This window comes from Chrysoperla carnea, chromosome 1, assembly GCF_905475395.1.
Source record: "Chrysoperla carnea chromosome 1, inChrCarn1.1, whole genome shotgun sequence".
Taxonomy (NCBI): domain Eukaryota; kingdom Metazoa; phylum Arthropoda; class Insecta; order Neuroptera; family Chrysopidae; genus Chrysoperla; species Chrysoperla carnea.
In genome coordinates this window covers 5066293-5088919 of record NC_058337.1, presented here as the reverse complement: position 1 = coordinate 5088919, position 22627 = coordinate 5066293, and the positions used below count along the sequence as shown (strand labels likewise).

At 31.0% G+C, this 22627-nt stretch overlaps 1 protein-coding gene across 1 annotated transcript in view; it reads left to right on the top strand.

Moving 5' to 3' along the window:
- LOC123298829 (xaa-Pro aminopeptidase ApepP-like) overlaps positions 1-22627 on the top strand; it is a 64272-nt gene that overhangs the window by 33708 nt on the left and 7937 nt on the right. The gene's annotated exons all lie outside the window — the stretch shown is intronic.

Sequence of the window (22627 nt, the reverse complement as noted above, 5' to 3'; positions counted from 1 at the left end):
TCGACCTATTCGAGATAGGGGGAGCGGTGTCCAAATCTGGGGAAAAAGTGGTCCCTAACCGTCTAGAAGCAAACCGTCGGTAATTCAATGCACCGAATTTTTATAAACCGAGAAAAATTGTGTGCAGACAAAGCTTTTTGGCGATTTCAGAGTACGTGGGGTTGAAGTAAACCGGAAAAAATTGGGACTTGACCGGATAGACTCAAGTGCGATTGATTTTCTTGTTAAAACATATACTTTTATGGAACTTTTTTTAAATCTTAACTTTGTTGTAAGAAAATCGCATTTGAGTTTATCCGGTTAGATTCCATTTTTTTTCCGGTTTACTTTCAATCCCATCGCCTTCGGAACCGCGCCGAAATGTTTTGCCTGCCTCTATTATAAAAAATGGATCTCTCTCTACCTATCTTGGTATTTTTGAAATCCCTATTAATTTCCCCAATTTTCCTTTTTTCACAACTCGCTGATACAGTAGAATATGAAAAAGCTCTGTTGATGAAGTTGATAAAGGAAAATTTCCTTTCGCTTAAACGCACGCAGTGTTTAAAAATAAATCAATAAAAGTCGTCTCAATCAATAAAAAAAAAGGAGTAAAAGAACTAAAACTTTTGTTCAAATTTTATACTAGGAGAACATATTTTGTTGTTGATTTTTATAAAATGCTGTTATCCTGTTACTAATTTCATCCGTTTCAACGTTTGTTGTTTACTACTTTTACTGCTACTACTTATACTTACTAAATTGTTTAGTTTGCAAAAATGCAAAAAAATTCGAGGCTTCGGTTAAAATAACATTCCGAACATTTTAGTCATTAGATTAATAAATAAATTTCGATTTTTGCCCCGATTTCCTAGATCAGTTTTTTGTATTTTATAAATACGTATTTCGACAACCAAGTAGTCATCATCAGTAAGAATTAGCTACTCATGAATTACTCTTATTATGAATGTTACTGCAGTTCGCCACCAAATTAGCAAAGAGTAACATTCATCGACAATGAAAATTTCGAAAATTAACAGGATTTTTGAAAAATAAAAGTAACCAGGCAGATAGAATATGAGTACCTATAACATATCCAAATTTCAAATCGATTGAGTAAAGGGTAAAATCGTAGTGCTCGAAATTCAATTGTAACTTTAACCATTCTTATCTGGAAAACCGCTTTAAAGGAGTGTTAGAAAAATTATAAAGTTTCACGCGAATCAAATAATGATTTCACGCCATTGAAAAAATCTGTAGAAGCGTCCGTCTTAAGAAGAAGTAGAAGGAAGTAAAATTTTTTACTAAAATTTAAATTAGGAGAACATAATTTTTTGATAAAATTTCAATGTTTCTGTTATCCGGTTACTAAGTTGATACTTATATTTTCTGTTTGTTAATCTTTTTTTTAGAAATACATGACACACAGGTTTCTATTGGGTCATCTGGTGGTAAATAATCAAAACAAAAATCACAAACAAATAAGTAAGAAAAACAAGTGTAATTTTGATTAGGCGAACATGTTTAAAATTAATCAAGCTTCAAGCATATTCTCCTGATATTAAATTTAGATACAAATTTTGATTCTTTGCTCAAACGTACTTTTCACAAAACTAAATAAAATTTTTCACGAATTTTATGAAAAAACGGTACGTTGAATATATTTGAATCAGAAGACCAAGCAAGGTATGGATGGATGTGTGTTGTGTAATAGCAAAAAACTGTGGTGTTGTAAACAAAACCTCTATATACATACGCATAAAAAGTCAGCTTAACGGGTGTTTCAAACCAAATTTTTTATAACAAATAAACTTTACAAAATTTAAAAAACCCTCGAGCAATTTTTCGGGTATAACACTAAACTCGCACTTGAAACATGACTAAGAACAATTCCCATTAAATTACCTTTCAAACAAAACAAAATCAAAATCGGTTCATCCGTTTGGGCGATACGATGCCAGGGACAGACACACAGGCATGCAGATATACATAAGGGTTAAACTTATAACACCCCTATTTTATGAACTATCAAAGTCAGTGTTTTTACCAAAAATGTTCTTAATTTTGATATGATTTTATTAAAGCTTCAAACTTGACGAATATTGATAAAAGTTTTTTATGTAAACGGTAAAAACATTTTTAAAAGCACTTATTGACTGAAATACCAACATTTATTAGGACTTCTTCATATACCACCATGTAAGGGTTGTTTTTAATAATTAATTTATCATAAACCGTACAGACAATCGACTGTAAATTAATTGATACACAAAATTTCAGTTTTCTGGTAATACTTTCGTTTTTGTATCGAAACATCTTAAACCGTAAAAAAAAAAAACGTTGAACATTTTTTAAAATTTTTTGTATGGCTATAGCAACTCTGTATTACTATGTACATAGAGGTTAACATAAGAATCATTATTAAGTAACTGATTATTATGATACAAATGACGATGCATCTCATTAAAAAGAATTGTGACTCTATATGAAACAATTTAGATGAGTCACATAAAAGTGAACGACAGTAACATAAGTACGAACATCTTATCAGAGTAACAGCATTTTTGAAATATTATTAGAAAAGTATGGTCTCCTGGTATTCAATTTAGTTAAAAATTTTAGTTCTTCTACATCTTCTAGATCATGATTTTATTTATTATTTAACCCATTCATTTCCATTGTCACTCGAATGGTGATTCGCAGTTTTTATTTGATTCTATAAGATTAAAAATTTGCTCTCATTTCTTTTTAAAGGTATCACGAGCGCCAAGGCAATTTTAGACTTAGGGTTGAAATTATTTGTACCTTATTTTTCAACTTTTCAAATTTTGTTGTAACTTTATGAATGTAGACGAAAAATGTAAAAGAATAAAATTTTTCGATACCTGTCTTGGTTTTCGAGATATCGAAAGGTAAATAATTAACCGAAATTTTCAATTTTCACCATCAAAATTGGAAAAATATATATTTTTTTTTTAAATTTGTTTCCCCACTACCGTACTCATACATCCTTAATTAGCCAGGCACAACGGTTTTTTTTTTGTTTTCACTCAAAAACGAAAAAAGATATCAAGCTGAAATTTTTACAGCGTACTCAGGACGTAAAAAGTGAGGTCGAGTTCGTAAATGAGCAACATATCTCAATTGGGTCTTGACCTATGGGTCCGTAGGACTCATCTTGTAAACCGTTAGAGATAGAACAAAAGTTTAAATATAAAAAATGTTCCTCATCAAAAAATAAACAACTTGTGTTTGAAACATTTTTTCGTAAACATCACTGTTTACCCGTGAGGGAGCAAATTAGGCGTAAATTGTATGGTATGTATTATATAAATTGCATATATATGTATGTGCAATGTGATAGAGTAATCAACACTATTCATGCATGGTGTTTCAACAACTAACTCAGTCAATTGTTTGTTTTCACTTGTTTTTGTATAAGTAAAGACAATTTGTTTCAATGAATAGATAGATAATATGGTAGTTAAAGGGTTAATTTTATTATATCTAAACATATTCTCCTGATCAAAAATACACTTGTTTTTGTTACTTGTTGTGGTTGTTGATGATGTTGATGATGATGATTATTTTTTGATGACATATGGCATAACTCCTTGCATGGGGGGACATCGTCACAGTTAAAGTTAGAAATATGTATAAGGTAATAAAACGAACATGTTTTTTTGTCTTTGATATTGTACTTTATTTCTTACATTACTCTTATTTATGGGCTAGAGATCCGTAAATTAATTTACGTCCATTAGGCATCACCTATTCTTGAAGAAATAATAATGAGGAATCAATCAATCATTACGGAAAATTATTAAAGAAATGACTGAGCTTATTCATCAAATAGCAGCCGAAATTTTGTCGATCTATTCGGTGCGATCTTATTATGTGCGGGTTACAAAATAGTGCGCAAGATTGAATGAGAAAATATGATGATGGTGATGACAATAATGATCAATTTTGATATAGAATTCATATCAGGAGACCATCTTTTTTCATTAATTTCAAAATCCTTTATGAGATCCTGATAAAAAATTCGTTGATTTTGTTGCTTTTGGTGCATTATGCTGTTTTTTTTTTTGCACACGTTTTTTTTATCGTATCCCCCACGAAATTTTCTTCTTCTCCTCATTATAAAATAACATGGAGGGAGTGAGAAAGACTCGGCTTTTAGGAAGAAAATTTCATTTTCAGAACATATTCTCTCTCTGGAAAGAGTGGAAGGGAGAAATAAAATGAGTTAAAATTGAAAAAGTGTTCTTTGCCAAATAAGTTATAGGAAACTTTAAGAATAACTTATGTTTCTGCCAATCAAATCATTTTACCCTTTTTGGCAGGAGAAACAGAGGGGTGAGGTTGTCTGGAAAGAGTGTGTAACGTTTGTGCAATCATTAGGGAGCTTACTTGGTAAGAGGCAGAAACTTTTCTCAATTTTTTTACTAAATGTTTTTTCTCCTTCCCTTCTATCTCGAACATGGCCGCGTTGTCATATACAGTCCTATGAGAAAAATGCTCTTCATCGACTTATCAGCAGCAGTTTATTTACCACGCGGCAGAGAGTTAGGGTTCATGAATTTTATTGCGAGCCTATATTAGAATTAGAAGTGTTCCAGGAACATTTACGAAACATTTACATGGATATTTACGAAACTGCTCAAAAACGGCCAAAATTCTTTTAAATGAGCAAAAAGACAAACTGAAATAAATTGATGATGATGTGGATGATGAAATAATAGTGAGAGTGATGAATTTTGGTGTAGAATTAATATTAGGAGAACATGTTTTTTTGATATACACATAATCATTCATGAGTTCCTAATAAAAGTTTCGTCAATTTTGTTCCTCTTGTGAGAGTTGTTGTTTTTTTATTTAGTAGTTAGTGTTAGTAGTTAAGTTGTTTTTTTATTTGTAGTAGTTATAAAAAAAATACCACGATACTCGAAATAAAATTGTCTTTAGTAAGATAAGTATATTATTTAAAAAATACATATAAGTATATTTAAAATATATTACAATAAAAATTCATCAAGTTAAATAAAAAATATCAGTCGCCTGCCTCTATATTTATAAAAAAATATCGACTACCTCCCTCCCCTCCTTAGCTTAGTGCTAGATGTTCCTAAAATTTTACAAAAAAAAAACAGTCCCTACGGAATGATTAAAGAGAAAGGGTGAGTTATTTCTTATTAGCCAGTTAATTCATGCATTCGAACAATATTGTTGTAAATTGCTATGGTTTCTTTATGCATTTATTCAACGTCTACCGAAACTCAGATGATCAAGATGAAGAAACAACGTTTGAACAATGAAGAAACAATGGGTCTTAATAATAAAAAAAAAAATTATGTGATGATGATTGGCCATGTTTCTTCGATAGTTGTTGCAGCACAATTTTGGTGGTACTAGTGATGAATTTCGATGTAGAATTAATATTAGGACAACATGGTTTTGCAAATTTATGCAAATGCATTATGAGACCCTAATAAAAGTATCACAACTGCGTCTGCTTGTTATTTGTGTTTTTCTTTTTTGTATTTCGTATAATTGTAATTGTTTCTGCGTAATCTAGATAGAACTCTTCGAAAAATTATTACATGATATCCAATAAAAGTTGTTTGTTTTTCTATAAGGACTTTTTTTGTTCAAATTGAACATACACACAAAAAGCTAGGTTTTTTGCCTATCAATTACAAAAATTTGTTTCAAACAAAAAATGTTTGCGTATTTATATAGAATAATTTTCTAATTTAAAGTGTTTTGGCTAATGTTTGTTTGTTATGAGAGGTGTTTTTTTAATTCAACCTGAAAATTTACATCGAATTCGATGTCAGTATAAGATGTGTGCCTTTGAAACTAACATTTATCGTTTGAAGCATTTTCCTCGATTAAATATCAATCCAATTTTCCTCGATCAAATCAAATTTATCGAGTTTTAAACATATGTTAAAAATAAAAACGGCACTCTGTATATAAACATAAAACAACCAATAATGTTTTAAAGCTAAGCTTTGTGTAAAGAAAATTTGATATTTTCTGCTTTTTAATTTAAAAGATTGTTCACGGGCAAAGGCATGTTGATATTATATTTAACAATAAAATAATAAATAAATAAATAGTGAATTTTGATGCAGATTTAATACCAGGAGAACAGAAATTTTATATTTTTATAAGAAATTTATGAGTTCCTAATAACAATTTTAAAATTTTTTGTTGCCGATGTTTGTTGTGGTTGTTGTTATCATTATTATTTATAATAAATATATTAAATAAAAAAATTAAATAAAAATTATAATTATTTTAATTAATAATAATTATTATTAATTATTAATATTTTTTTTTATATTAATATTTTGGTATCGGAAAAATTTTCATAGTGAAAAAAAAATTGGGAGCAAACTAGAGCATCATCAACCACTAAGATTATATTTTCACCTGATACCTGATATTAGATGCTCAATTTTGAGGGAATGTAAAAAAAAAGCGCTCAAAGTCTTTATAACTGCGAAAAAATTAAATTTCTACGTAAAACAGAGAAATGGAAACTAGGAGCTGGGTTGTTGATACTTCCAAAACGGTCTTTCTCAGCACTTACTCAATTCACACCTACTATACTAATTTTCAAACCTCTAACTCAATTTGTAAGGACTTTTAGTTCAATTCTGGCGGGCTAAAGAAAAAAATGAATTATGTATATATTGAAAGGCAAGTATACTTAAAGCACAACATGCTCGAGATCATAGACAGCTCATCGGTGCAGGAGTTCTGCCGGAATTCCTTGATGGGTGTTTGAACTAAAAAAATTGATAGACACGGGCAAAGACTTGTTGAGAGTAATAAGTTAGTAAAATAAATAAAATAATAGTGAATTTTGATGTTGAATTAATACCAAGGGAACATGGTTTTCAGATAAGTACGTGTAAATTTATGAACTCCTGATAAAAGTTTCATAATTTTTGTTGCTGTTGTGATGTTAAAAGAGTTTTGAAGCGGACAATCAATCAACCAACCCACCTAAAACAACAACAACATTTTTTTTTCTTTTTTTTTTGATTACTTTTTTTTCCCAGGATCTCATAAAAAAATTGGCGGCATTTTTTTATATACTAAATAATTACCTCTATATACAAATCCATGATGGTATTAAGCATGTTTTTTATTTTTTAAACATTTAATGATGTTAATATGATAGGTTCCGTATCGTCCAGAGGACGTTGGAGACTACTTGATTCTCTACTTGGGCATGCTATTCTTTCTCACCCTCTGTATCTATTAGGTCAATTTTGTTCTAATTTTCCCCATTAATATTAGTTGCTGGATCTTGTATTTGTCGGATCGCATTTTATGTCCAAAATATGGGCACTGTCTTTTTTTAACCATACTTTTTAATGAATTTTTTTGGTTTATTAGTTCTTTAAAAGGTTTAATAGTGTATGGATTTTCGATACTAAAACCAAGTGTTTAACAAGAAACTGAAATTTTGTGTGTCAATTATCGAGTATTTGATACGCCTTCTGTATAAATTTTAAGTCGATTTTCTGTACGATTTTACGAGATATTAATTATTAAGAAGTCCTAATAAATGTTGGTTTTTTAGTCAATAAGTGCTTTTAAAAATGTTTTACCATTTACATAAAAAACTTTGATCAATATTCCTCAAGTTTTAAGCTTTAAAACCATTTTGACCTTGATTCAAATGATAATGACCTTCCCTAAGTCATATTTAACAAGAGATCGTTCACACGACATCTTAACACCGCTTAAGAGATAGCGTGCAAATGTGTCGATGATAATTATCTAATCATCTAATACTTCCATCGTCTTACCTCAACTTTATCGGTTCTACAAAAACTTAAAAGTGAAGCTTCTATCGAAATTGATTCGTAGAAAAAGAACAAAAAGGTTTTTGAAATAAAAGTTTTTGGAAAACTAAAAATGCAATATTCGATTTTAAGAAAAATGTGTTATTTTTCAATCTTTGAGGGAATTCGCTTGGTTAACGCAGTGGCTTAATTCTTCTAAATTTAAATAAATAATCTCTTGTGCCTACTATTATTACGGAGGTCACATGAGGTGCTTATTAATTTTTTCAAATTTATTATTTATTTTTTTTATTTATTTTTTATGACTGGAAGGAGGTCGATTTATCACAGTTATAAAAAATAAAAAAGTAATTTTGCTATTTTGCTAGCACAAGCATACACAAAAATAAATTAAAATAGTGCTAAAAAAGTGGTTAAAAATAAAATTTGTGTATTGTGTTTAAAAGTATGTATTAGGAAATCATAAAATAAACGAATATGTTGTAATTTCATGTTCTCCTGGTACATTTAGTACGAATTTGTTACTACTATTGATTTTGATTTTGCGCAAGGCTCTTTTCCCTCATGGGACAACAACTAAACTAAACTGACTGCTAACACAATCAAATACAGACAGCTGCTTATCTTGCTTATTTATTTTTAGGTTTTTTGTTATTTCTTCTTTCTCAAAAAATAATATCTATGGAAATAAATGATCCAGAAAAAACTACTATCACTTCTAGGAATCTTTATTTGAATAAATTGACCTTATCCTGAAAAGGGAACTATAAATTTTTATACCATGCATATGAAATATAAAAAGGTATACTAAGTTTAGTCCCAAGTTTGTAACGCTTAAAAATAATATTGATACTATAAACAAAATTTTGGTATAGGTGTTAATTTATAAGGTGTTAATCACCTAATTTCCGGTTGTCTGTCTGTCCGTCTGTCATCACGATTACTCAAAAACGGATCGAGATATCAAGCTGAAATTTTTATAGCGTGCTTAGGACATAAAAAGTGAGGTCAAGTTCGTAAATGAGCAACATAGGTCAATTGATAGAACAAAAGTTTAAATGTAAAAAATGTTCCTTATCAAAAATTAAACAACTTTTGTTTATAAACAACATTTTTTCGTAAACATCACTGTTTACCCGTGAGGGCGCCAATTAGGCGGAAATTTTATAATATGTACTATACTTGATTATCAGTTATGTATGTGTCAGATGTTTGTATGTGTAATGTGATAAAGAAATCAACACTGACTATGCATGGTATTTCAACAATTAACACAGTCAATTGTTTGTTTTCACTTGTTCAAATTAAAATAACTTTTTATAACTTCTATGATTTAAAAAAAATTTTTTATTTTCAAATACAAAAATTAAAAAACAATTTTATAGCGTATGGAACATAGTTTCTACCGGGTGTCCCATGGACACTTCTCGCTCTTTTGTTATCTTGGAAACTAAGCAAGAAAGAAAATGACTTACTAACACAAATATTAGCCTATATTAAATAAAATTAGTCCTGAAACATCATTATCTTTTAACCATTCCCTTTTATGATAACGACCTGATGTATTCTCGTATTTGGCATTTTAGCGGGGTCCGAAAATTTTGTGTCAATGTTTTCAAGTCTATCTCTATAATTTATGCTTAAATGTAAATGCATCCCTCATTTGATTTAATTCCATGCTGCACACACAGCCTACCTACTACTCATTTTAATTGGGGGAGATTTCACCCCCTATAAATTTATTTAGCACAATATATTATAAAATAGATAGCGTCTGATCGATAAAGGGAAAGTTTAAAGCTTTCTATTTTATAAACGACGCGTGCATTAGGGAAACAGAAAAAATGTTAACGAATATCGAAACGACGTCGTTGCAGAGTATATATAAAAATAGATTTTCACCTGTTGATTTTCACCGTTTATATTATAAATAAAATAACTGTGTAACGCGCACGCACGTGGTAACGTATATATTGTGAACGGACGCCGTTACAACGACGTTATATTAAGAAACACATGTAGTGTATGTATTTATGTATGTACAAGCATGTAACGGCAGCCGTTTAAGGAAGTACGAGTGCCAAGGCAATTTTAGATAAAAGGCTTGATTTCGATATCGGGGTTTCAACGGAAATACACGTTTTGAGGGTCCCTGATTCCAAAAAAGTGGTTTTTAAAAAATGTTTTGTCCGCCGGTATGTCTGTTATCAAGCTGGAGCTTTCAATTTTCAACCGGTTTTAATCAAACTCGGTACATAGGTTCAGTTTGGTCCTAATTCCAGACGACTTTTTGCATTTTTTCCCTAGGCTTTTTTTCAAGGGTACTTCCCGCTAGGCCAAAACAGGATTTTTGGGGTTTTCTCAAAAACGGCTCTAACGATTTCGATTAAACTTGGCACAAGGCTAGACCTTAAGGTGTTCCTAGGATTGGTATAAGCCACATATCTGGAAAAATTCGAGAAGGCCTACACCCTAGGGAAAAAACCTTTCCAAATACAGGAAAATAGGATTTTCTAGGGAGAGGCTGAGGGGACAGCAATGGAACTTCGTATCAGGGTTTATATCAACAATTTCCTAGGTTTGATATAACTCCCCTCTGGGACCCCTCCCCCTGGAGACGTGGAGCTGGAGGGGATGAAATCGTCAAAAGTGGTCAATCAACCCTACTCAAAATAAACATGAGTATCACAATAAACACAGTTTTGGGGACTCTTGCGGGACAAAATTTTGAATTAAAATCAAACCTGGGTAAGTGAGAAAACTCTATAAGTGAGAATAATAGCCAGAACCCGTCATTTTAAGCTCCCAAAACCTCTATTAGCGAGAAACAGAAACCTCTGTAAGAGAGAGTCGTTTTTCCCTCATGGACTTCCATAAGTGAGACTGCTACTTATCTATACCTCTATAAGCGACAGTCGAGTTGGTTTTTGACGCTTTAACGATATTTTTAGAGCATTTTATTACATTTACATCATACAAATTTCCTAGTTTAAGATATTTTTAGAGCATTTTATTACATTTACGCCATACAAGTTGACTAGTCACATGACTTTCGACATCTGGAGTAATTTTTAAAAAAATCAATAATTGAAAATTTTGTTCAATTATTTATAGTTTTCGATATTTCGAAAACCAAGGCAAATATCGAAAAATTGTATTCGCATTTTTCGTCTAGATTCATGAAGTTATAACAAAATTCATCATCAAAGTTGACAGGATACAAATAATTTCAACCACAAGTGTAAACTTGCCTTGGCGCTTGTACTACCTTAAACGAAGAAAATACGCTATAGTTATAGTAGAGTAGATTCTTGCTTATAAGATGCACAAATAGTATTGCGTGGGCGGTTAGTTAAGCTTTTTCGCCGTTATTCTGGTATCAGGCAAACACGTTAAAATCGACGTCGCCGTTATAACGACGCACGACGCGGGAGGAATTATTATTTAGAAGGGAGGAGGGGTGGGGCAGATTTAAAACACAGAGGGTTATTATTATAAGCCAGCCTACACTTATGTTAGTAAACATGCACATATGTGCGATATTGTTTTGAAAAGTATAAAAATAGAAATCAGATATTTAAACATCTGCTTTTTTTGTTGTACCCTATGTTTTTTTTTTTAAAGTGTTAAAAAATAGGGGAGATTTGGTAGAGATGGCATATATCTGAAATAACAATAAGGCACGGGACGGCTTAACAACTTTCCAGACAAACTAGGAAATCTTTTTTTTTTTTTTTTAATATTTCAAAACAAAGTTTTAATTCCAGCCAAAAAAATTTATTTAGTGTGATCTTGAAATGATTATGGTTGGCCCTACACAAAGCTTTTCAGCATAGCTAGTCTTGTCTTTTTAAGGAGGAATCATAAGATAACATAAAACTTTATTTTTAATATTATTGAAAAAAATCTCCTCTTAAGGATGTATGAGCATAGTAGTGGAGCACAAATTTAAAAATAGATATTTTCAATTTTGATGATAAATTTATATTATTACTTGACGATATAAGACGAAAAGAAAGAATAAAATTTTTCGATATCTGGCTTAATTTTCAAAATATCGAAAATTGAAAATTTTGTTTAATTATTTAGCTTTCGATATTTCGAAAACCAAGACACATATCGAAAAATTTTATTCTTATTTTTCGTCTACATTCATGAAGTTATAACAAAATTCATCATCAAAGTTGAAAATAAGATAAAAATAATTTCAACCCTTAATCTACCCTGCTCTTACATCCCTTATATGGACGGTGACACTTAGTTTTTTTCTTATCTAATTCATTGCTAATATGTTTACTTTCTATTAAAAAGTTTTTTTTAAATTTGTTTTCATTCATTCCAAATGAAAATTATCAAAAACTTCCAAAATATGTCGTTTTTTGAGATTCCTCCATAAGAGCCAATGTATTTTATATCGATTTTTAATGACTTTTTTCTTAAAAATTTGCACGGATACCTAAGCTGAAATTTTAACCACATATTCTTTGAGTAAAAGACTACCTACAAACAAATTTTGAGCCTTTAAATCAAACATTGTTGTCATGCTCATACATCCTTAATGTTAGCAAAGTTATACAAATATTTTATTGAAAACAAAATATGTAATAAGCTTGTATAAACATGAAATTTGTTTTTTACACATTTCTCATTAAAAAAAACGCCTTAGACGATTGTAAAAATGATGATTTTATATAGAAAATAAATGTACCTATAGGTTATGTACCAGTAAGAATGCTTTCAATAAAAATTATAAAAAAACTTACTTACGTCATCTATTTTTATTAAACTTATAATTAAAATTAATTAATAATTATAAATTATTATCACTAAAATTATTATACAATTAAATACAATCGCATTGCAATGTTTTTGACAAAAAAAATTCCAACGATTTATACCTTACAGAGCCGAATATCCGAAAACTAACGAAAGTACTCGAACTGGCCGAAAAATTTCTGAAGATATTATTTTCCGAACAATTTAAAATAGTTCATTGCCACAACCATTTTCCAAAATTTTTTTACCAGACTGTAATTTCGATTATATAAGCTTCAAAAACATCCTTCGAAATTTTTTTCTACGAGTACGCCCCATCTACGGCTGTTCTAAAACAGCAAAACAGCTTGAATAAGGTCCTGTCACTTTTATTAGACATATCCATATCAAATGTTGACATGGTAACACAACAACGTTCGTCACCGATCAATCAACATCAAGAACGTGAATCGTTCGATTTCGATCAGGAGAATATGTGCATATTTGAATATAGAATTTTCTATGTAATCCTGATAGAAAATTTCGAAATAAATTTCTTATTTCCTCAATCATGCACACACAACAAGGAAGTGAAGAAGGAAGGAAGGTCATAAAAGTTCATTCTTCCGTACAAACAAGGAAATACCGATAATATTTTTAAGATCACACCGCCGTGAAAGTAAAAAAAAATGAACTTTTCATTAATTAGGTCACCCAGCTGATCATTTTCATTGAATAAAAAGAATATAGAACGATTTTTATAGAGAATCTATTGATATATTTATATATTTTGTAGAAATTTTCTATTATTTGTATTTCAAGTGTGCTTTTCAATTTTGCTGTGTTTTTCTTGGATGACCGAGCTTTATCCGATAGTTTTTGAGTTAAAAACACACAAATTTTTAATCTCTTATATAAAAATCATTTAAAATGTCTCCACAGAATTACCAATTTGAATGTCCCGGCAATGTACTTCATTTCGTCGCCAATAGATGTCAGGAAGAGTCATTTTTTGCAGTCAATGTTACAATTTTTCCTGAAAACACGGTTAAAACGATGTTTTCTAAAAATGAAACTTCGCTAGATAGATCTTTCGCCCCAAAAACATCTTGTATAATATTTTCAGGAACATCATTGGAGCCGTTTCCGAGATTGCTGCTTTGTTCGTAATATCCATCTTGTAAACTATTAGAAATAGAACAAAAGTTTTAATATAAACAATGTTCCTTACAAAAAAATAAACAACTTTTGTTTGAAACATTTTTTCGTAAATATCATTGTTTTCCCGTGGGGGCACAAATTCAGGCAAAACTTTGGTGTCCATTTTATCCAAAACTATAACCGATTGAAAGTTGAAAATTTGTAGATAGTTCTAACAAGAGAGTCGTCGTCTTGAGATAGATGTTTAAAAAACGACAAAAAATTTTTCTAGAACATATATCGAAAACTAGCACCGAAAGGTCGTTATAAATGTGTTGGTTTTTTTAACTTTTCTAATTTATTAAAATTAATGCAACTGCTGACATTCAACACTTTCTATACAGGGTATTTCAACAATTAACTCAGTCAATTATTTATTTTCACTTTTTTTCTTTCAATTTAAAACTACATCTGTATATATAAAAATAAATAGCTGTGCGTTAGTCTCGCTTTAACTCAAAAACGGCTGGGTCGATTTTCAAAATTTTTTGTTTGTTTTGTTCGCTATAGTTCAGGGATGGTTTAGAAAAAAAACTTATTACTGTGTGTCCGAAACAGTAATGAATCGTAATTGAAATGAAAAGGACAATTTCGGAATAATTAGATTCAATGCGGAATAATTTCAGAGACTTAACGGAATGAAAATGTTGGCTTTACAGTCAGATTCATAAAATATCTCGAAAATTACTTATTTAATGGTCAAATAAACACGATTTTTGTAATTTTCGGGTCAAAATTACCTTATAAACTTAGTTTTATCGAAATCGGAAACAAAAACTTTTTTTACACTTTTTGCAATTTGTAAAAATCGAAAAAATCATAAAAAATTCAAAAAACACAATTTTTGTAATTTTTGGTTGGGTTGGGTTGGGTTGGGTTGGGTTGGGTTGGGTTAGGTTGTGTTAGGTTGGGTTAGGTTGGGTTAGGTTGGGTTAGGTTGGGTTAGGCTGGGTTAGGCTGGGTTAGGCTGGGTTAGGCTGGGTTAGGTTGGGTTGGGTTAGGTTGGGTGTGGGTGTGGGTGTGGGTTTTTTTTCTCAATTTTATTGATCTGTATATATAAAAATAAATTGCTGTGCGTTAGTCTCGCTAAAACTCAAAAACGGCTGGACCAATTTTCAAAATTTTTTGTTTGTTTTGTTCGCTATAGTTCAGGGATGGTTTAGAAAAACTAAACAGAGGTGATATTAGAGTCATCGTAGAGTTACTCACAGGGCATGATAACCTGAACAAGTTCCAACATCAGATTGGAAAAGACAATCTCCCGCGTGTGACAGATGCGGAGAAAATTCAGAAGAAACATTGATCCACTTTCTCTGTTACTGCCCGGCGCTCATACAGCAGCGAAGGAAATGGTTTGGTTCGGCCATAGTCGAACCAGAAGAAATTAAGAATCTCAGCGCTAGGCAAATCCTGGGTTTCAGTACATCAGTTGGTTTATAAGAGCCACTGAAAAGCGTAGCGGGGATAGAGTGCAAGGGTCTATTTGGCGATGCCGCGATGCTAGAGCATGGTCCGCTAACTTCCATACCCATACCCCATAGATGGAATTTGCCAATCACATTATTTTTCATAAACATTGGTTTGGCTGTTGATTTAGGGGCTTGCTCCAGGACTGCCAGATGGAATAATTGGATACAAAAAGGGAATAATTTTGTAATTCTCTGTATTCAGCTTGTTGTAAAAAAAAATCAAAAGCAAACCAAAAAAAAACCCAAATTTTTTACTTATTTGGACTGCCCGAAGTTATTTTTGTTTTTTTTTATCTATTTATTCTGGGTGAGATTCGATCCCACTAGTGCGCTCCTTTGTGTAGCAGCGCCAGCATCAAATTGTATCACAAAAAGAATCAGGATAACAGACAGTTAGACGTTATTTACATTTTGATATGTTATCCTGATCTAGAAAACACGAGTTATGCTAAAGAGGTCATGATGAAACATAAAATGAATTGAACGAACCCCTAGCGACTCTTCACCGCTCTTTCTATCTACAAAATAAAAAAAAGATATTTTTTTATTGGTTCCTATCGCGTTGTTTTCTGTTTTTTTTCATTTTTTTAAAGCAGTTCTAAACTCGAATTTTTTTTATTTAATGATTTAGGTTTGGAAAATTATTCGAACATGCTCGAAATTTCATATTTTCAAGCATTTTGATCATTTTAACTTCCGTGTATAGCTTATGACGCAGTGTGTAGTAAACATATAGGCAGTATTTTCGATGTCAAAAGTTTTTAACGAAGTCGTACAACTTAGTTTAAGTTCAAACGATTATTTTACTATAAGGCTCAGAAGGTGTGTTTTATTTTCTAATTTTTTTTGGAATTTGATTCTGTAATTCGTAATTGAAAAACGTTTTTCAATTATTATAGCCGGGGTAATTTTAAATAACCCAGTCTGGGCTCGTGAACATTTCCTGATCCTGCAGCCGAAAACTACCAGTTCAGGTCTTCGAATTTTTCCCTGACGCTTTTCCCGATCGGGCATTTAAGCTAAGACCCTCTCAAAACACATTACATTCTGTTCGGGTAAACAGCCAAGGTAATTAATTAATTGCCCGGTCGGATTTCGTGGTCATTTCCCGATCATGAAGCCGAACAACCGCCAGGTCAGATGTTTGAATTATTTCCCGGCTGTTTCCCCGGTCGGTCATTTAATCTAAGACCCTCCCAAAACGCATTACATTCTGGTCAGGGAAATAGCCGGGTTGGTTAGTCAGGCCCTAATATTAAACCGGGCAAATTCAACGAACCCCTATCAGGGGCCCCAAATCATTTCTACCAGGTACAGAGAACGGGAAATTTAATTTGTGAGCTTTTATGTTTATGATCTTTGCCAACCTGAATCTGCTCTAATTGTAAAAAAAAACGTCAAAGAAAATTGGTTTTCGATAAAAAAAGAAAGACAATTTCAGACTCTAGCAAAATTAGCGCAATAATTACACAGAACAACTTTGGGAGGTGAGACTCGTGTATAATAAATAATATCGAAAAATTATCTTTTTAATTTTTGGATCATTAATCTTTCTTGATTATTCACAGACCTTATGCTGGATCTTTTTTATCAGCCTCGCAATTGATATAAACTTGCGCATATTTTCGATTGGCAGAATCTTCTAAAATATATATAAAAAGAGGAAAAAGTCACAGCATTCTAAAAAAATTTTTGCAACTTTTGAAGTGAAATTTCTCTTTGCACGTCACTGCAAATAATATCATAGAGGATGTGAATTGTCAAAAAAAAAAGTGACGTCATCAGTTTGGTATGTTTCAAAACTTGCTCATTCAAAGATGGCAATATAAATTTTGTTCCAATATAAACCGATTAAGTTCCACTTCTTTTCTTGGTCCTCCGATCCATACTGTTTTTCACTTAAAAGGAGAAAAATCATGTACATTTAAATTGCCTTATAAACTCTAGCTGAAACCTTCTCCAAATCAGCCAAAAAACCGGGCATCTAGTTCTTAGAATAGGTCGATTGATTTATTTTAGTTTTCAATACCTCTACATTTTATATCTCTTCCCAAGCTTGTGGATGAGTACGTCTACGTTTTCGTTTTTTTTTTCTTTTTTTCAATTATAATTTGAAGTAGATCTTGCAAGGAAAAATCCACGAACTACGACTTATCAGTCATTTCTATGAGTTTGAAGCTATGTTTAATATTTTGAAGAAAAAAAAGTTTTTAAATCACTGGTTTTATACTTACAACCTTAGGGTGTTACCCTTTGTAATAGTTTGTTTACAAAACATCATTATTCGTTCTGTTATCCTGATCCGTTGTTGACGTCAGTTTTTAGCATGTCACTCTCACTATCATTGAACAAATTGAGAACTACAAAGAGTGGAGAGTGCAACGACCGTTCACGACCCTTTCAAATGCGTACAATAACCTTGAACGCAAAGAGTCAAGGAAGAAAGAAACCTATTTATTATTAAACCAAAGTTACTATACCTGCTACGGTTGGTTATTCAACTCGACGGGCCTCCACTGAGTAACATCATTTCAATGATATAAAACAGGGCTGGCTGCAATAGAAATAGTGAAGTTGGTTTCTAAAAATCTTCACTAGTATGCAAGATATGAACGTTTAAAATTTCTAATAGGGTATTCCACTATTTTTAACCGACTTCAAACAAAAAAGGAGGAGGTTATCAATTCGACTGTATTTTTTTTTTAATGTTTGTTACCTCAGAACTTTCGACTGGGGTAAACCGATTTTGATGATTCTATTTGAAAGCTAGTGCTTTCCGTGTGATCCCATTTCATTTTGGTGAAGATCTGATAGTGGCATCTATGGGGAAACCATAAAAGTCTTTAATTTGCATTAAGTACGCACGACAAGAGGACGAATAACGCAATATCACGCCAACCAATTTCGATGATTCTTTTTTTAGTGACAAATTAGTTAGTGTACTTCAGATTCACTAAAAATCAAAAAATAAAAAAACTTTTAACAAAAAGAAAACCGACTTTTCCAAAACAAATTAATATGCACTTAAAAGTAAAGAAATAACGATAATATAATGTAGTTAAAATTATTGTTATTTTTGGAGTCGGTGTCAGCCAAGGAAACAACTCTGACATAGCTTTGCTACATTAGCTTAACTGACACCGACTCCAAAAATAAAAATGCCCTACTCAAGTATTTTAAAGTGTAAAATTATTAATACTTAAATCCGTAATTAAAGTGAATTGAAAAAAATACACTCGAACCAGGACTCGAACCCGGACTTCTTGGATTCATGTCAAGCGCCCTACGTTCGAGTCCTGGTTCGAGTGTATTTTTTTCAATTCTCTTTAATTAAGATTATTAGACAAGATAGTGTCAATATTTAGTTTACGCCTGTATGTAGCATATTACATCAAAAATAATCGAATAGACATGATGGACCAGGACCATGATGTAAATATCGTATGCATAATTATAAGTAAACAACAACAGTAAGTAATAACCTAAATCCGTCTCTGGAAACGGCTTTTACATTACAATATATTGAAGTTAACCCTATATGCCACTTACAACAATATCCCTAAATATAGATATTTGATGATGACGTCACAATACATCATGGTAAAATTTATCATGTTCTCCGGGTACCAAAATGTTTGTATATTTCATTACTTTAACGCCCACGCATCCAATGCTTTTAATTCACAACATCCTGCAAATAAATGTAAGGAATTTGAATACCCACAGTAAATGGAGGATATATAGGAAAAGTTAATTACAAACTATACCTCATTCACTGAGAGATCTCCCAAACGACCTTTTATTTTTTATATCACATGCCATTGCAGTTTATTGGCATCGTATTTCTATAGTACTTAAAGACTTAATTTAGACGAAATTAAAATTACTTAAAGATTATCTAAAATTTTTCAAATTTAATTTTTGAGAAAACTTTTTCCTAGGAGTAACTTACAAATTTCGAGTAAAATCATAAGGAACAAGTAAAAAAAAACAATTAACTGAGTTAATTGTTTAATTACCCTGTATAGAATGAGTTGAATATCAGTATTCGCAGTAATTTTTTTTTCAACTCCTTATCTTTTAGATGGGTCCTACAGACATAAGACCCAATTGACCTACGTTGCTCATTTACGAACTCGACCTGACATTTTACGTCCTGAACACGCTATAAAAATTTCAGCTTAATATCTCTTTTCGTTTTTAAGTTATCGTGTTAACAGATAGACGGGTTTATAGCATCAATATTTTTAAGCGTAACAAACTTAGGACAAAACTTAGTATATGCAGGGTATAAAAACCATTCTTACCAAGAGTACATTTTTTGTACTACGAAACGGGTTTTTTTGCCCATAAAACAATGTCAACATCAGGGCGGAATTTAAAATCTTTCCTGGAATCTGGATTGGAAATCTTTACAAATTTCGACGAGTAAACACTAGTAAATACATTTCCTTTGACATTTTTTTTTTTTTTTTGGAAAATCGGAAAACAGTTAGAAACTTGGTTTTGTAATAAATTATTAATAATCAATCACTCGACTTAAAAAAAATCATTCACTTTATTTAGAAAATAATCAAGAGTCACAGGCCTCTACTCCTTTGCTGTTCCAGGACCTCTAAATAGGGCTCTAGTCAACATTCCTAATATTAGCAAAATAGCATTTTGCGTTTCGAGTTGAGTAACAAAAAAAAAAAAAAATTTTGATACAAAGACAAGTCCACAGACCTTTTAGACACAACATGTATAAATTTTTTCACTTTCCCGAAATTACTTTAAATATACAAAGACAACACTCAATTGAACGAGGTATATTAGACACATAAAATTCGTATGTAAAACCGTTTATTGTAAAAAAGGCTTTAAAGTTCTGTTACCCTAATACGTATTTGACGTCATATTACATGAACTGTTACATCCCCTTAATGGCGCCCCTGAAAACGGAGGGAATTTGGTATCTATGTAACGGAATATATTCAAATATTTTATGTACGCCTATTACAAACCCCGCGTGTATTTTGTACCCTTTTACAAAATTACTCTCCCTTTCATATGTTCCGTTCACTCCCCCTTTTCAGTATTTACTTTCCCCTTCACTTCATGTGTTTAACACATAATATTTTATCTCATAATGTAGCAAAAGTGAATCTACTTTAAGTTGAAAATCGATGCCTTAAGTTTTCGACGTTTTGAATTATCTCCTAAATTTCCTGTGATAGAAATTTAGTTTTATCGGGGAGAGTTGCCCATAATCATATCATAATCATAACTTTAAAAACCAGTGCATAAAAAACGAATTTATTTTTTATGAAACGATAAAAATATTAATTTGTCTACACGTTCCCGAGTCTATTATTCTGAGAAAAATAATAATAATTATAAGTTTAACAATTATCATTGGACCTAAAAGCAAACAAACCACACCCATTATCACATAGTTTGTTTGTTTACGAACAATAATTTAATATTTTTGCAAAATAATATAATCCAATTGAATCATGTTATAATTTTTAAAAATCCCTACCTCAGTTGAATATTATTTAAAAAAATTTACTAATATCTTCTGATTATCATTGGCCACTGGTTATCGAATGATAGTCAGTGAATAATCAAATTTATCAATTTTTGTCATACCTGTAGCTCCCAAATTAGGGCTCAGACCCAAATTTGGAAAAGGGTTTTTTTGTTGCTCTTGATGAGCTTATTTTGGGAAGTTAGGTTTCTGCAGTTAATAACAGAACACGTTGTATAGGTACATAAGATGATAAGGAACTCATTGATCTCCAAAATCCAAATTTTTCATTTTAATAATAAAATAAAGTTTACACTTTTTTTTCATAAATTGTTTTTTGATAAAAATTGTATAAAAAATAAAGAAAAGGCATTTTTTTAAAATCGACTAGGTAGGGCCTACATTTTTGGTACTTGATTCAGATATTTTCTAACAATTTGACTTTGTCACTTGACGATTCCAAAAAAATGTCTATCATGAAAATTATACACCTGGCATAGAGATTTCATCCGCTATTTATTCCCAAACCATAATTTTTTCCAGAGAAAAAATTAGATTAGAACACAAATTGATTATATAACAACGACGATAACAACAGAAATATAAGTATCAAATAAGTAACCGGATAACAGCAATATTGAAATTTTACCAAAAAATTATGTTCTCCTAGTTTGAATTTTAGTATAAAATTTTACTTCTTTTTACTCCTCATCTTTTTAACAACAATTTGTGTTTGTGTTACTACTTATTACTACGATCACCTCTTTTCGGGTCTAAATCGAAAAATATCGATCTTAGGAAAAAATTGATAAGGATCAAAACTGTAGGAAATTTAATTTCAAATAACTTTGTTAATGACCATTTTTCGTGTAAAATTGAAAATTAACGTGTAAATTTATTACTAAACAAAAACTCACCCCCTTTCGGGTCTAAATCGAAAAATATCGATCCTAGGGAAGATTTTATAACAACCAAAACAGTTGGAAATTTAATGCCAAACATCTTTGGTAATGACCACTTTTCGTGTAAAATTGAAAATTGATGAGTTATTCATTCGATAAGCAGAAATTCGCCCTCAAATTCAAGATGGTGGATGGATTTCACCGTGAGTAAAAATTACAAAACTAGGTAAAGTAAATAAATTGGTATCGAATTTGCCGCATTACCCCTCATAGCTCCCCATAAATATACCCATCCCAATAGGGTGGGATCCCCTTCGTTTAGTGGAAACGAAGTGGCACGCACTGTGGAAACAAATTCCTTCAATAAAAAAAAAACAAAGTAACAACTAAAACTAAAACTTTTGTCCAAATTTTATACTAGGAGAACATATTTTATGGTTGATTTAAAAAAAATGCTATTATCCTGTTACTAATTTCATGTGTTATTACTTTTGTTGTTTATGTTCCTACTACTACTTTTTTACTAACTAAGTTTATTTTTATTTGTTTAGTGTTTTGCAAAAATTTAAAGTTTCGAGTTTTCTGTTCTGAAATGACTCTCCCCTAAATACATTCTAATTTTAAATCGTACGAAGAACCATTCATTATTTTTTCACTGATTTGTTTCCAAACAGTATATATGCAAAGAGAAGTAGTTCCCAAAAAATGTTATTTTAAGAGTAGATTTCCCAAAAATATTTTATAAATTTTAGGCTCCTTTCCCGTATTCGTTTTATATCAATAAAAAATCAATCTGGAGTCTTCTGTACTGGTTAAATTTTAAACTCTCTTTTTAAATGGAAAAAAGTTAAATGAAAAAGTTAATGAATTTAATAATTATTGGAAAAATGAATTTTAAGCATTACGTTTTCAGCCGTTACTCTATCGACATTCGTGTCGTGGATTTTTTTCGAAATTTCCATTAATTTTCCTAATTTTCATTTT